This window comes from Sus scrofa, chromosome X (genome assembly GCF_054392235.1).
Source record: "Sus scrofa isolate SSC_HxYL_T2T_F1_AM1 chromosome X, Sscrofa_HxYL_maternal_Yorkshire_Landrace_v2.0, whole genome shotgun sequence".
In the NCBI taxonomy this organism is placed as follows: Eukaryota; Metazoa; Chordata; class Mammalia; order Artiodactyla; family Suidae; genus Sus; species Sus scrofa.
Genome location: NC_139401.1, coordinates 67,934,512 through 67,949,726, shown reverse-complemented (window position 1 = coordinate 67,949,726; position 15,215 = coordinate 67,934,512). Strand labels below are relative to the sequence as shown.

The 15,215-nt window shown below is 48.7% G+C and overlaps 1 protein-coding gene across 11 annotated transcripts in view; it reads right to left on the bottom strand.

Annotated features, from left to right (window-relative positions):
* NHSL2 (NHS like 2) overlaps positions 1-15,215 on the bottom strand; it is a 285,277-nt gene that overhangs the window by 85,643 nt on the left and 184,419 nt on the right. For 2 of the 11 annotated variants that reach the window (XM_085008421.1, XM_085008422.1), the window contains exon 1: positions 1,871-2,010. The exons of the other annotated variants lie outside the window; for them this stretch is intronic. The gene's annotated coding sequence lies outside the window, so the exon portion shown is untranslated. Of the gene's footprint in view, positions 1-1,870; positions 2,011-15,215 lie in introns of those variants that run through there. 11 annotated transcript variants of the gene reach the window in all.

Below are 15,215 nucleotides of genomic sequence, written 5' to 3'. Positions count from 1 at the left end.
GGGAGGCTAACTGGTCTTTCCCTAGTTAGCCCAGTGGGCATGACTGTTCATTCAACCAAGGCTTCCAGGACTACCTAGGGATGACGAGTGTGCAGGTGCAGTGCCCAGGGAAGGCGAGGGCCAGGAGGCCAAGTGGGACAGGAAGTGGAGTGAAAGAGAGACAGAGGGAGCAGTGGACATGAGACCACTTCCTCAGGCACCCAGATGCTGGTCCCATAGCTACTGCCTCCAGGATGAACTTGGAGTGGAGCTGGCATGGAAATTGCAAAGCAATTTCTAGGAGATGAAATGGCAGCCAATAACTGTCCTGAGCTGTAGCACCAGAAGTTGTGTGGAAGGTTATCCTCGAGCTCCTGTACTGATCTGTACAGAGCATCTCCATTTAACACCAGCAGGTCCTGTGACTCCAGCTGTGTGGCAGAGAAGCAGGATGCTAGACAGTGGTGCTTGGGCCATTGACCTAATGGTGGCCTTAAAAGAGTATGTCCCCAGGAGATTCCAAAAAAACTGCAATGCCCAGAATCGTTGCCACTGGCTCAGTCCACCACAGGGGCCCAATTTCAGCCCACCCAGGAGGCCAAACTCTGCTCTCACGAGTGGGCCTCAGTAGCAGTCACCCTGCCTGGCAGCGCATCCCAAGTCACTTTTTTTGTAGCTTCCCTCCCCACTACACCTTTTGAAACCCCTGTTCTAGGGCTGCCCCTGGGGTTGGCTGGCCCTGGAAAACTTGCCTCAACCAGATGGCCAGTTGAGTTCCCAGGAAAAGGCAACTCTCTGGGCCTGAGCATGGCAGCTTTTTGGCAAAACATCAATCCATTTGTCGCTTTCTTATGGTAAATGTGAGTTAAACTTAGAAAGTTAAAAACTTTCCCTTCCCTCCTGCTGGCCACAGGCTTCTCTGTGAGGAGGGATGCTGGGAAGGGAGAGGAAGGGGCACCATCAAGACAGAGAGAGGGGGGCAGGGAAGGTACCGCTGGCCCTAGTGCTTGGAGCCTGATCCGAAGCAGCATCAGAAGGTGCTTTCCAGTGCCCAAGAAGTAAGCGGGAGGGAAAAGAGTTGGTGGGGGCTGAACGGGACAAGAGAAGTTGAGTCCTCGTTGCTCTTGCATCGCCTGGGATGGCTGGCTAGGAAAAGTTGTCTCCAGATCCCATCTCCCTGATTTCCACACTGTCAGCCTCCAGGAAGGGGTTGTTGGGGGAGAGCCATGCCAGCGCCCTTGAGTCCTTGTCTGGAGAGGACTCAGGGGCAAAGCAGGGCACGCCCAGGGTAGGAGGGCAACAAGCTCAAAGCTGACACATGCTCCTCTCACCCTGGCTGCGAGGAGAGCTCCCTGCCGGGCTGGGACAGAAGATGGGGGCAGGGCATTACACAGCAAGAAACAGATTCATCTGGATCATTCCGTGCATGCAGCTAGGAGGTAGAGCCAGGAGGTGTAGGTGTACAGTGCGGGTTGGGGGTGGCTGGGGGAGATGAAGGTTTGAATAACAAAGGAGTCTCGTAAAGGATAAGCCATGCAGGGTTCCAGGTCTCTGCCTACTGGATGCAGACAGAAAGCACAGTCCTAGCAATAAACTTCAGTCCACGGCACGTTGCTCACTTCCCTGTCGCTCCAGCTACCCTCCAGAGGCTACATGGGGCTGCTGGCAAAGAGGCCGGCCCCTGCAAGCTCGGGGAGCTCTGACTTATGCAATTCAGGCTGGCGCGGGAGCAGGGGAGCTGGGAGTTCACCGGCATCTCCCTCGGGCTCTCTCCCCGCCCCCTGCCAGCCCCTGAAAGTCACCGCCAAGGGTCAGGGGCCCCCGCGCAGCTGCAGCTGGGGAGGCCCTGGCTAGAGGGCCCCCAGAAAAAGGAGTGAAGGGAAGAGAGTACCTGTTGCTGAATGCATCCTGCTTTGGCTCTTACTCCTCGGTTGCTTGTGGTGAGAGTTGCCCATCATTCTGTTCTGGACTGGCAGCCGCCCTGTGGCTGCCGCCACCGCCTCCTCCTCCTCCTCCTTTTCCTCCTCCTCCTCCCCCCCTCCCCCCTCCTCCTCCTCCTCTGCCTGCGCTCCTCCCCAGGTGCTTACATCACCTCAGCTTTGCTTCTCACACACATGGCTCATCCAAATCCCACTTGTGCCCCTGGCACACAGATTGTCCAGACCTGACCCTCTCACTTGGACTAGAGCCTGCTAGGAGCTTCTTCCAGCCTCTCTCTCTCTCTCTCTCTCTCTCTCTCTCTCTCTCTCTCTCTCTCTCTCTCCCCCTCTCTCCCTCTCTCTCCCTCCCTTCCTCTCTCTCTCCCCTCCCTCCCCCTCCCCCCCTTGCTTAGTGCTCCACTTAGGTTGAGCAGCCCAGGTTCCAGGAGAGCCCTAGTGAGCCCCGAGTATGGTTCCCACCGTACCCGCCTCTGCAGACGGGGCCAGCACGGGCGCCCTTGGGGACCCGCCTTGCCAGCCCTCACCGTCCCCGGCTGCCTCTGCTCCCAGTGCTGTCATTTCTGCTGCTGCTAGCTTGCGGCTCCGTCTGCAGAAGCTCGCAGCAGCAAGGGGCCAATAACAGAGCCTAATCCGGGAGTGTGACAGAGACCAGTGAAGGAATGTGCTACCCAGGAATTCTAAGTGAGACAGCTCCCTGCTCAGCTGGGAGATGGATCCAGTTCTGTAAGTGACAGCTGCCAATGGACCCTGAGCTCCAGTCTTGACCGAGACCCAGGAAAATCTGGGCACAGCACAAGGACGCCAGGCTGCAGACTGGGAGCGAACACAGCCAGATGTCTCTGGCTTGCCCAGTGTGGCCACTAGGTGTACCTGCCTCCTTGTCAGACACAACTGAAGTCTCACTCCACTCTCCCCACCCTCGCCTGACTTGCCTTCCCAGGGGAGGGTAGTGCTGGCAGCCCAGAGATTCATAGACTGGACCTGGGACCCTTGTCAGCCAACGAGAAGGCTCCTTCTGTGAGCCCCACTGTAAATCCCCTCCCTGCTGCCACACACACACACACACACACACACACACTCACACACACCCGCAGCTGCTCATGACAAATGCTGCAGCCCTGTGGGATAAATGACATGGGGCAGGTTGTGCGGGCTCGGAAGCTCATTCCAGCCCCAATAGCCTGGCAGCGAGGAAGGGCCATGACTCTTGGAATCAACTCTGCCAGAGCCAGACAGCCTCAAGTGACTTCCCTTACTTAGTGGAGTTATGGTACTGCCCAGAGCTGATGTCATCAGATTCATGCTCAGGGACAGGGGGCCTGTCTGTCATAATCACAGTCACAGAGCATTCTGGGTGTAGGTCTAGCTAGAGCCTCAGCCTGGCTGAGCTTTCTGATTTTGGGGCAAGAGGTCTAAAGTGGGATCCATCTGTCCATACATCCATCCACCTACCCCCTCTTCCATTCAGTCAAGTAGTCATTCTTTCAACAGTTCCCAGGGATCTGCTCTGGCTAGGCAGGCCTTGTGTGCTAGGTGTTGAGGACACACAGGTGTAAGTTACCATCTAGGAGGGGTGGTGGACATATCCACAGACTATGACAGGAAAATGTGATCACTGCTATACCAGGGAAAGGATCCACATGTTACAGAAATTGGAACCATTGGAGATACCTTCCCAGAGGAGATGACTCTTGGACTGAGTAAAGAAGGATGAAGAAGAGTTGGCCAGACCCAGAAAGGGAAAGGGTAGATTGTTAAATATTTGGAATAGTACCCATGCTAGGAATCTCTCCTGCCAGGCCCCCAGCTGTCAAGGGTCTCTTCTCTTTTCTTAGACAATTCTACACACACCCCTTAAGTGCCACCTGTGTGCCAGACCGAGGCCACAGAGGGAGGCTAACACTGACTTTGAGGCTCCCCAGCCTCGTAGGGGAGACAGATGATTATGCTGAGAAGCAACAGGATGGTGTGATCCTTGCTTGGGCTTTGCAGCTCACTGTAGAATGTGTCAGGAGGCCTCCAAGGGGGAGCTAGCAGAGGTCAGAGAAGAGGTTTTGGAAATTAGAGGTCCCAGAGCAAGCATGAAGGACCAAGAGAGGAGCATCTTGGGAAAATAGATTCATGACTGTGAGAAAAATCTTAAAGATTTATGGACACAGCAAAAACCTTGAAAGTGAGGTTTGGGTCCAGTTTGCTCCCTGCCCTGTTGTACACTTGTGAGGGTACCTAAATATGAGTCTTGGTAGGTTCAAGGTTGTAAACATGGACTGACAAGAGCTTGGAGAGGCTGGAAGAGACAGAACCATGATATCTTGAGATGGTTCTAAAATGCATGGGAGTTCCCTGGTGGCCTAGTGGTTAAGGATCCAGTGTTGTCACTGCTGTGGCTTTGGTCACTGCTGTGACATGAGTTTGATCCCTGGCCTGGGAACTTCTGCATGCCACAGGCGCAGCCAAAAACTCTTTTTTTAGATGCATGGGACACCTTGAGAGTCAAAATAATCAAACTCAACTGGGCTATGTGCTTGGGAGGCCAGATTATATTCCCAGCGGCCAGGTGAGGAAGCTTGACTAGGAACAGGTATGTTTTGGAAGTGTACAGGGAGTATGGGGGTGGAGGGGGCTGCTGAGGAATGAGTGAATGATAAACGGAACACACCTGTAGACCCGCTGCCCAGGTCAACAAGTTGAGTCAGATTGGAACTATAAAAGCCCGCTTCTAAGCAATTTTTAAACCGTTATTGCAGATCTCCCACAACAGCCCTGTCTGGTAGGTATTAGTCCAATCAACTTTATAAGTACCTAAATGGAGGTGAAGACAGGGGACCCAGCTAGGTCTCCACTGGCCTCTTCCACTGGGCTTACACACATGCTCAAGTTGCCCCCAGAGGAGAAAAGCCAAAATGACAGAAGAGCAGAAACAGAGCCTCTCCTTTTCCCTATGTCCCTGCCTCTTATCATTCCTCTCCTTCCTCTTCCCATCTGAACTTCTCATAAGGGGAGTTTACAGTCCATGGCCCATGTCCTCACCTCCTCCCCAGTGCAGCCCAGCTCCTCCTCATCCTCCACCAGCGCTTCCCTCACCCAGTCACCAGTGTCCTTCTGGCCATAGCCCATAGATGCTTTAGCTTTAGCATCTTTTCTTATTGGGCCTCCCCGCTGTTTGCCACAGGGAGGGGGAGGGGTTAAACATGCTCCTTCTTGACTAAACTAGTACATGGGGCAGCCAGGATTTGAACCCCTGCCTGTTTATCTCCAAATTCAACACCACCTCCATCATATCCCTCTTTACCATCTAAAGGGGATGGGGAATGCCTTTAGACATTTTTACATTTTCCTCTCCCTCCCCTATCATTTTACTGAGTCTTGTAAGTTGTTCCTCAGAACTGTCTCATATCCAAGCACTTCTCAATGTCATCTCCACTTCCCTCACCCTGGCCCCAGCCACCCTTATTCCCTTCCCCCCGAACACTGCAGTGAACAGTCTCATCACTGGGTTCCTTGCTCCTGCATCCTAGAATCTATTCTTCACATAGCGGCCACACTGAGCTTTTACAAACATAAACCAAATCACATCAGTCCATTGCTTAGAACCTTCCAATGACCTGTTGTCTCAAGTGTCAAGTCCATGTCCTCTAGCCAATACTTAGAACCCGCTCCATCTGACCTCTTTTTTTTTTTTTTTTTTTTTTTTGGTCTTTTTAGGGCTGCACCCGCAGCACATGGAGGTTCCCACGCTAGGGGTCTAATCAGAGCTGTAGCCGCCAGCCACAGCTACAGCCATGAGGGATCTGAGCCACATCTGCACCCTATAGGACAGCTCACGGCAACACCGGATCCTTAACCCACTGAGCGAGGCCAGGGGTTGAACCTGCATCCTCATGGATGCTAGTCAGTTTGTTAACCGCTGAGCCACAGTGGGAACGACCCACCTGATCTCTTTACTTTCTCTCTTCTTTATTCCCTGAAACAACCCCCTCTGCCCATTCAAGCTATGGGCTACTCCTTCTTTACCTTGTCCTTGTGATTTATCACTCCATGGGGCAGCAACCTGGAAAAGGCTTTGTAGTCAGAGAAATGTGACTCCATTTAGGTACCTATAAAGTTGATTCAAATCTTTACTCTGCCATTTCTACCTGTGTGACCTTGAAAAGTTACTTAACCTCCCCAGCCTTGATTTTTCACATCTGTATAATGGAGGATGAAAACATCTAACTTGCAGGCTATTGTGAGACTTCCGCTAGCTAAGGGGCATCAGGCACATAGTAAAAAATGCTTCTTGTCCCCTTCTCAATGTCTCTCTCTGTTGTTCCCAAATTGTACAGCCCCTCAAGCTTCAGCTCACTTGGCACTATCCCATGAAAGCCTCATCCCATGAAAGCCCTACCCACCCTCAGTGTGCAGGGCTCACTCCCTCCTCTGAGCCATTTAAGCCCTGGCTATGTGAGCCACTCACCTGCCCCTAAACATAGGTGTCCTGGACTTGTTAGAAATCTCCCACATGCTCATGAACCTGCTCTGCCCTGGCAGCTTGTGAGTTCCTCGAGGGATGGGTCAGAATTTGCACCTCCAAGTTTGCCCTGCGCAGGGCCTGGCACAGAGGATGTCTCAGTGTTTGCAGGGAAATCAGCATGGGCCAAGCTTCCCTACCCATGCAGACCTTCCCTTCTCCTCTTCCTCTGAGTCTCCTTAGCTCCCGGAAGATCCCTCCAAAAGCTCCACACACTTGGTCCTTGTGTTCCTACCAACCCAAGAGTCTCCTGAAAACGTTCTCATCCCTTCCTACTTATCAGAGTGGACCTCCAGGCTGTGTGGTGCTGGCGGCAATTCTTCTGTTGGGTCCACTGATGCAGGACCACTGCCCATGGAAAGGTGCCAGGAAGATCAGCTATCCTTTGCACTGAGAACTGTGCTGGGGGGTATGGGGGGAAGTGCAGTGGCTTTAGGAAGGGACTAGAATCAATGTGATGTCTTCACGTGGAATTTTGGAGGGGAAAGGCTTCTTCCCAGCACACGTGCGAGCTGAGCCAGGCCAGGAGCAGCCACATCTATGAAGAAGAGAAGGCCATGTCCTCACCTGATTTGGAGTCTTAGAGATACCAGGAGAGGTGACAGAGAAGTCTGAGGCCTGAAATAAGCAAATTTGGGGTCCCCTAAGTGAAAACATTAAAGGTTCATTGTTGTCACCTCATCAGCCATGTCCAGCCTGTACTTAGGGGTGGAGGAGGAGTGGACAGGGTGATACTGTCTCCAGACTGTGGCCCTGAGCCCAGGTCCTGGGACTATGGCCAGCACGTTGCTTTAGTCATGCTCTCACTCACTCCCCACAACCACCCTGCAACCATGTGGATGATCAGACCCAGTTCTGCAGCTGAGGAAGCAGAGATGGGGAAAGAGACAGAGCTGCTAAGTGGCACAGTCAGGATTAGAACTCAAGCGAGGCTGACTCCAAACCCGGTTCTTTTTCCCTCTGCTGGCCCAGCTGCCCCTGCCCCTTGCACATACGATCCTGCTGTGGGTGACCTCCAAGGGCAAGTTCCATACATAAGGAGAAGTCGATTCTAATACCCAGCTCTGACTGGCTCCAGTGGGTGGTAGCCAACCAGAAGGCAGTCCCTGGCAGTTCACCCAGTGCCCTATCCCGGGGACACTTTCCAACTGCACATCAGTCACAGCCCCTCAAGCTTGAAGCACCAACTTCTCTTCCAGCCCCAAATAAAAACTGTCTGCTTTCTATTTCTTCTGCCAGGAATGCTTTCCCTTCCACTTCCATCTCTGCTCGTGAAAAGTCATGCTCATCTCCCAAGACCCAGCCTCCTCCTCCATGAAAATTTCTCTCAGCCTTGCAGCCAGAAGCAAACTCACTTCTGCGTGGCCATATCCTCTTTCCTTACAAATTTATTTTTTATTAAAAATATACACATCAAGTTGTATACATTAACTATGTACAATTTTTTTTGTCAAGAAATTGATTAAAAAAGCATATCAGCAAATGATGAAACTGACGAGGGCCTAATCTTCAAAATATACAGATAACTCACAGGATTCAACAACAAAAAACAAATAACCCAACTGAAAAATGTGCAAAAGACCTAAGTAGACATGTCTCCAAAGAAGACATACGGGTGGCCAACAGGCACACACAAAAATGCTCAAGATCACTAGTGATTAGAAAAATGCAAATCAAAACTACAATTAGGTATCACCTCGCACCAGTCAGAATGGCCATCATTAACAAGCCTACAAAGGACAAATGCTGGAGAGGATACGGAGAAAAGGGTACCCTCTTTCACTGTTGATGGGATTATGGAAAACCACCATGGAAAACAGTATGGAGGTACCTCAGAAAACCGAATATAGAACTACTGTATGATCCAGCAGTCTCACTTCTGGGCATATATTTGGACAAAATTCTAATTCAAAAGGTACATGCACCCCTATGTTCATTGCAGCACTATTCACAATAGCCAAGACATGGAAACAAACCTAAATGTCCATCGACAGATAAATGGATTAAGAAGATGTGGTATCATATATATAAAGGAATACTACTCTGCCATAAAAAGAACAAAATAATGCCATTTGCAGCAACATGTATACAATGAGAAATTCCCACACTAAGTGAAGTAACTCAAAAAGAAAAGGACAAATACCATATGATATCACTTATATGTGGAATCTAAAATATGGCACAAAAGAACCTATCTACAAAACAGAAACAGAGTCCCAGACATAAAGAACAGACTTGTGGTTGCCAAGGGGGAGGGGGGAGGAAATGGGATGGATGGGGAGTTTGGGGTTGGCAGATGCAAACTATTACAGATAAGCAATGAGGTCCTACTATACAGCACAGAGAACTACAGCCAATCTCTTGGGATAGAACATGATGGAAGACAGTTTAAGCAAAAGAATATATATATATGACTGGGTCACTATGCTGTACAGCAGAAATTGACACAACACTGTAAATCAACTATACTCTAATAAAAATAACATTTTAAAAGAAGCACATATCCTCTTCACAAATATCAGGCAGCCCATTGCACCTGCCTCCTTGTCTTGCTTCAAGTCATTCCTGATCTTCCCAATGTAAATAGCCTCCTCCTTGTGTTTATTCCCACAGCACAATACAATGTTCCCCAAAGTATGACACACATTTTGCTAGTGGCATGTGAGGGAATGGTATGAGAGAGGGAATTTTCAATATATGTGAAAGAGCTTTTTTAAGTTTAATTTTCACGTATTTATTCTAATGCATATTAAATTCTAATAATATTTAGAGGAAAAATCCAGTGCAGAAAATGTGTAATTTCCTGAGTACTCAAGGCTGAATTAAATGAGTTGGTTTAAACAAAAATAATTCAGTATCTCTAAAGTATATTGAATTACTTACACCTTCCTCCCAGGGCTGTTGTGAGAAGATCCGCAATGATGGCTAAAAACTGCTTTGAGGACATTTTCTTTAGTCCTGGGCAGGCTTAACTTCTTGATCTGGGTAGTGGGTACATGGGTGTGTTCACTTTGTCATCATCCATCAATGTGAGCACTTTTTGATGTGTACTTTTGATGTGTGCACTTTTTGGTATGTATGTTAGTCATCCATAAAAATTTATTTTTGAAAAAGCAGCTGACACATTTTTGAAAAGAGGCCCTCACTCAAAGGCAGTTTAACACTTTGTATTTGGGGCCCAATTGGCTAGAAGGATGGTGATGCCATTAATATCCAAGAAAGGGGAGGAGCGTGGGGGTATAGAAAATGGGTTTAGGGAAGGCGGGAGGCTGTGGATTTGTGATTTGGGGCATGTTTTCTTCTTTGGCTCCTGTCCCGGTAAGAAAGCCAGAGCACCTTCTGAGAGCTGGTGCTGACGAGTCGCAGGCCAAGGGGGTGGAACCAGCCTGGATCATAAATGAGCATACATGCCAGAGGCTAAGCAGAGAAGCTGGCACAGGGGACAAAGTGCTGGCTGGAGGCTTCATTATAATGGGTGGGTCCTGGGCCTCTCTGAATCTCATTTAGTTCCCACTTGGACAGTGAAATATACGGACCTAACTGCTCCTTGAGGGTCCTCTCAGTTCAGACATTTGGAAAAGAGTTGTCATATGCACTGATATTAGTCAACAAATGTGTTCTTTTTTTTTTTTTTTGTCTTTTGTCTTTTGTCTTTTTAGAGCCAAACCGGCAGCATTTGGAGGTTCCCAGGCCAGGGGTCAAATCGGAGCTATAGCTTCTGGCCTACGCCACAGCCACAGCAACTCGGGATCCAAGCCCTGTCTGCGACCTACGCCAAGCTCACAGCAATGCCAGATCCTTAACCCACTGAGGAAGGCCAAGGATCAAACCCACGTCCTCATGGATACTAGTTGGGTTCATTAACCACTGAGCCACGATGGGAAATTCAACAAATACGTTCTTGAATGATCTGGGCACTCATTCTGTTCTAGGCAATATTCTGGTCATAGAGATACAAGAATGACAGGCCCCAGCTGCTGCCCTCGGAGGGCTTCCAGGCCTCAGCTTTCCCCATATACTTGCCCCTGGCGATAGACCAACACCAAGTTCTGTAGTAGAAGGTTCTCTGGAGATTTGCAAAGGAAACCCTAGCGGGGGTTGGAAATGCACATGCCTCTGAAGGTCGGGAAAGGCAGAGGAACGTGTGAAGTTGGCTGGGAGGAAGCAATAGGGGTGGTGGAGAGCTGGCATGTGCATGCTGTCCACCCCTGACCCTGGCCCCCAAGCACTCAACCTCCAACCCGGGAAACCTCGATGCTGGCCCAACCCAATCTACCTGTGGTCCACAGGCTGCCAACAGCTTGCCAGTGTGCTTCCCACCAGCTGTGGCCTCCCAGCCCTGTTGAGCAGATACCCCAACATCTGTATATTGACATATAAATGGTATTCCTGTAATACTGTGCTAATCAATCTTATAAATGATAAAAGATAAAAAAATATGGAAACGAAGATGTGATAAAAATGAATGCTAACAGGAATGCTAATATTTTCTCCCTGCACCCTGATAAATTATGCACCCACTTTGGAGGCCACAGGTCTAGCGAATCACCTTCTGCCTTATAGCCAGGTGATGGAAGAAGGCCAAAGGGAGGGGATAGGCAAGTGTTGTGCTCTCTATCTTTCACTCTTTGTTCTCAGTGCTCTGCATGCCTTAATCATTCATTCATTCAATAGATCTTATTGAGCCTATTATATCTAGGCCCTGTGCTGGGCACTGAGGAGAGAGAGAGATGGACAAGATACACACAAGGAGTTTACAATCCAGTCAGAGGAGACAGACAATAATCAGAGACACAAATAACCAAGGTAGGGCTAGCCAGTGAAAAGTGCTATGAAGACATCAACATGGCGACATGCTGGCAAGTGATGGGGCGGGGAGCTACTTTGGATAAATGGTCAGGGAAGGTCTCTCTGAGTTAAAAACTGAGGATGACAAGGAACCAGCAGAGGGAACAGAAAGTGCCAAGTCCATGAGGTAAAAAAGGTCTTCACGTTTTAGAGAAATGGAAGGGAGGCGAGTGAGTCTAGGATGGAGGATGCTGGGGGAGAGAGTGGTGGGTTTTAAGTACAATGGGAAACCATTAGAGTTTTAAGCAAGGCAGTGACAAGATCTACTTTAACAATTTAATTTTTTTTTTTGTCTTTTTAGGGCCGCACCCACAGCATATGGAGATTCTAAGGCTAGGGGTCGAATTGGAGTTACAGCTGCTGGTCTATGCCACAGCCACAGTAATGCCAGATCTGAGCCACATCTTCGACCTACACCACAGCTCACGGCAATGCCCAATCCTTAACCTACTGATCAAGGCCAGGGATCGAACTCGCAACCTCATGGTTACTGGTCAAATTCATTTCTGCTGTGCCACAATGGGAACTCCTAACAATTTTTTAAAAATTAATTTTTTTTCTTTTTTGGCTGCCCCATGGCATATGGATCAGATCCAAGCTGCAGTTGTAACATATGCCACAGCTGCAACAACGCTGGATCCTTAACCCACTGTGCTGGACTGGGGATTGAATCTGCATCCCAGCACTGCAGAGACACCACCCATCCCATTGCACCACAGAGGGAACTCCTGATATAGAAATTTAAAAGTCCACCATGTCTGCTATGTGGAAAATGGACTGGAAAGGGGTTTGAGTAGAAATGGGAAAGTCCAGAGGTTATCATACTGGTCCAGGCAAGAGATGATGGACTAGGATCAGGGCAACGGAAACAGCAAGAAGCACACAAGCATGAAATATATTTAAACCTTGTGGTAACCTTACAGTAATGCCCTTGAAAGACCGATACCATCATCCCCAATGCACAGATGAAGAAACTGAAGCCAAGAGAAGTTGACTTTTTCAAGATCGCACAACTAGTAGGTGACAAAAGCAGGATTAACCTAGGTCTGCCTGACTACATTCCAGTCCTACTCAGAATTCTAATTATGTTTCTTGCTCCAGGGAATCATTCACCAGGACAATACAGAGTTTCCCTGTTTCAATCCTGAAAATCACTGGGCATCCAGAATGAAGAAGAGGGCATTGAAGACTATTTGACCTCGCACTCAGCCAAGGGTATCTAAGTGCTTGAAACAGTTCATTCGTCCCATTTTCTTAAACATTCTGAGTTCATCAGACCTCAAAGTAAGGGAAAAACCATTCTTGCCTTTGGAGGGGGAGTGGATAGGAGGAAGGTGGTAATAGTATATTTGGAAATAGAAAAATAAAAAGCTGCCAACTTGTGCCTTCAAGGAAAGCCCAGGGGCCCAGGCCAAGACAGGGGAAGTGACTTGCCAAATCCCCAAAGTTATCCCTGTGAAAAAGAAGGCGGAATTGTTCCTGCCAAAGACATGAAGTCCTTTACAGAACACTTTGTTAGCAAAGCCTAGCATCCCTGTCACTATGCAAAGCACGCTGGAATGTTGCCGTGGCAACAGGCAGCTGGGCGCCTGAATCAGCTCAAGGGCTGCCTCAACAGAGAGGCTCAAGCCAGTGGGGGTATCTCCCAGAGGCAGGGGGCAGAGAGGCGAGAGCCAGTTTTGTGTTGGTTGATGAGGAGCCCTGAGCTCCCTTTCAGGTTACCAGGGTCCAAAGCCTGTGTCTGGGGGAAATACTTCCTGTTAGCAGCTCTGCCTAACTTCCACAAAACATCGCATCCCAAGTTGGCATGACCTGACCCTTTGCCCTGGTTGTCTCCTGGCTGTGGGAAGGAGAGAAGAATGGACAGTGGTAGTGACATGGGGATAGAGTGGACAGTGCCATTCTCCAAGTTAGGTGGCTCTGTAAGAGGAGCAGGTGCAGAGAGGGCGGGGAGAGAGCTCATTTTGGCCACTGTGTGCGTGCAGTGCATCTGGGTGTGGCTGTCCGGCTGTCTGGGAGGTAGGAGAGATGCAATCTGATGCTCTGTGGTGCAATGGGATGGGTGATGTCTCTGCAGTGCTGGGATGCAGATTCAATCCCCAGCCCAGCACAGTGGGTTAAGGATCCAGCGTTGTTGCAGCTGTGGCATATGTTACAACTGCACCAGGGCTGGAGCTCGCAATGGAGCAGTCACTAGCTCTTGGGTGTATATGAAGCCAAAGGGTAGATGAGCCAGTCCAGTTTGAGTAGGAGAATGGGAAGAGAAGGAAGCACTGCCATTCACATTTTGTGTCCTGACTTTTTGTATCTCTCCCTGGCTCTGCAATGGCAGCCTTCCTGGTGCACTAGTCCAACTTTTAGGAAGGTTCCTGCCTTGCACACTAACAAGCTCCTGCAATTGGATGGACAAATACAGCACAGGCTCTCGTGCACAGGGCCTTAGCAATCCAGGCAGGTAGCCGGCACCCTTGACAAGAGAACTTTCTGGAAAAAGGACTTGATAAGCCCAACAGGTCATAAAGAATTAAGGGGCTTGATCTAGCAATCCCACTCCTGGGCATCTATCCAGAGAAAACCATGACTCGAAAAGACACATGTACTCTGGTGTTCATTGCAGCACTATTTGCAATAGCCAAGACATGGAAACAACCTAAATGTCCATCGACAGAGGAGTGGATCAAGATGTGGTACATATACACAATGGAATATCACTCAGCCATTAAAAGGAATGAAATAATGGCATTTTCAGCAACATGGATGGACAGAGAAATTATTATGCTAAGTGAAGTCAGTCAGACAATGAGACACCAACATCAAATGCTTTCACTGACACGTGGAATCTGAAAAGAGGACAGAATGAACTTCTTTGCAGAAGAGATACTGACTCACAGACTTTGAAAAACTTATCGTTTCCAAAGGAGACAGTTTAGGGAGTTGGGGGGGATGTGCTGGGGTTGTGGGATGGAAATCCTATAAAATTGGATTGTGATGATCATTGTGCAACTATAAATGTAATAAATTCACTGAGTAATAAAAAATTAAAAACAAAAGAATTAAGGGGCAAGCAGAGAAAGCCTGTAAGAATAGGGAAACTGTCAAGCCCATGGTGGCAGAAACAAGTTTTCCAAAATTCTGATTTTCACTTGAAAGTTCAAATTTTATCTCCGGTGACAAATACTGTCAGTTGTTTTCCTTGAAGCGACAGGCTCACTCCGTTCATTTTTGAGAAAATGTCTGCCAAGTACCCAAGTCTGAATAACCACAGTTTGTCTGTCACTCGTCCTTTCAAGTAAAAATGATGTTCTGTGAAAAGAGGCCCTTTGAGCTCACACCTCAAACATCACACAAGTGCTTTTCCTTGAGATGAACATCATCCTTCAGCAACAGCACAAGTGCTTTATGTGCTCTTCTTGTTCCATCACACAGACTATTAAAAAGATCTGAACTCGAGGGTCGAGATTCAATAAAATTAACCATTTTTACTGCTTTTTCAAAGCCATTATTAAGACTGATTTTTTTTTTTAAACTGAGAGTGCATGGTGAAGTATTCAACGACTGCTAGTACAGGGTGGTAGGTACCACTGCCCTGATTCACACTAAGGTGCCAGCAGTTTCGCCCTGGTTCAAACATAAGCCTTGTGAAAAAGGCAAATAACATCTTAGCAATATGATGAAAATAGCTCTGACCCCACATATCCTCTGAAAGGGCCTCAGTAACTCTTAGGGATCTGTGGACCACACTTTAAGAACTGCTAGTTTTGGAGTTCCCTGGTGGCTCAGTGGGTTAAGGATCCCATGTTGTCACTGCTGTTGCTCAGGTGGCTGCTGTGGTGCAGGTTCTATCCCTGGCCTGGGAATTTCCATGTGCCCCAGGTGTGGCCAGAGAAAGAGAGAGAACTGCTGATTTAGAGAAATTCTTGTCTAGATGCGTGGGAGGA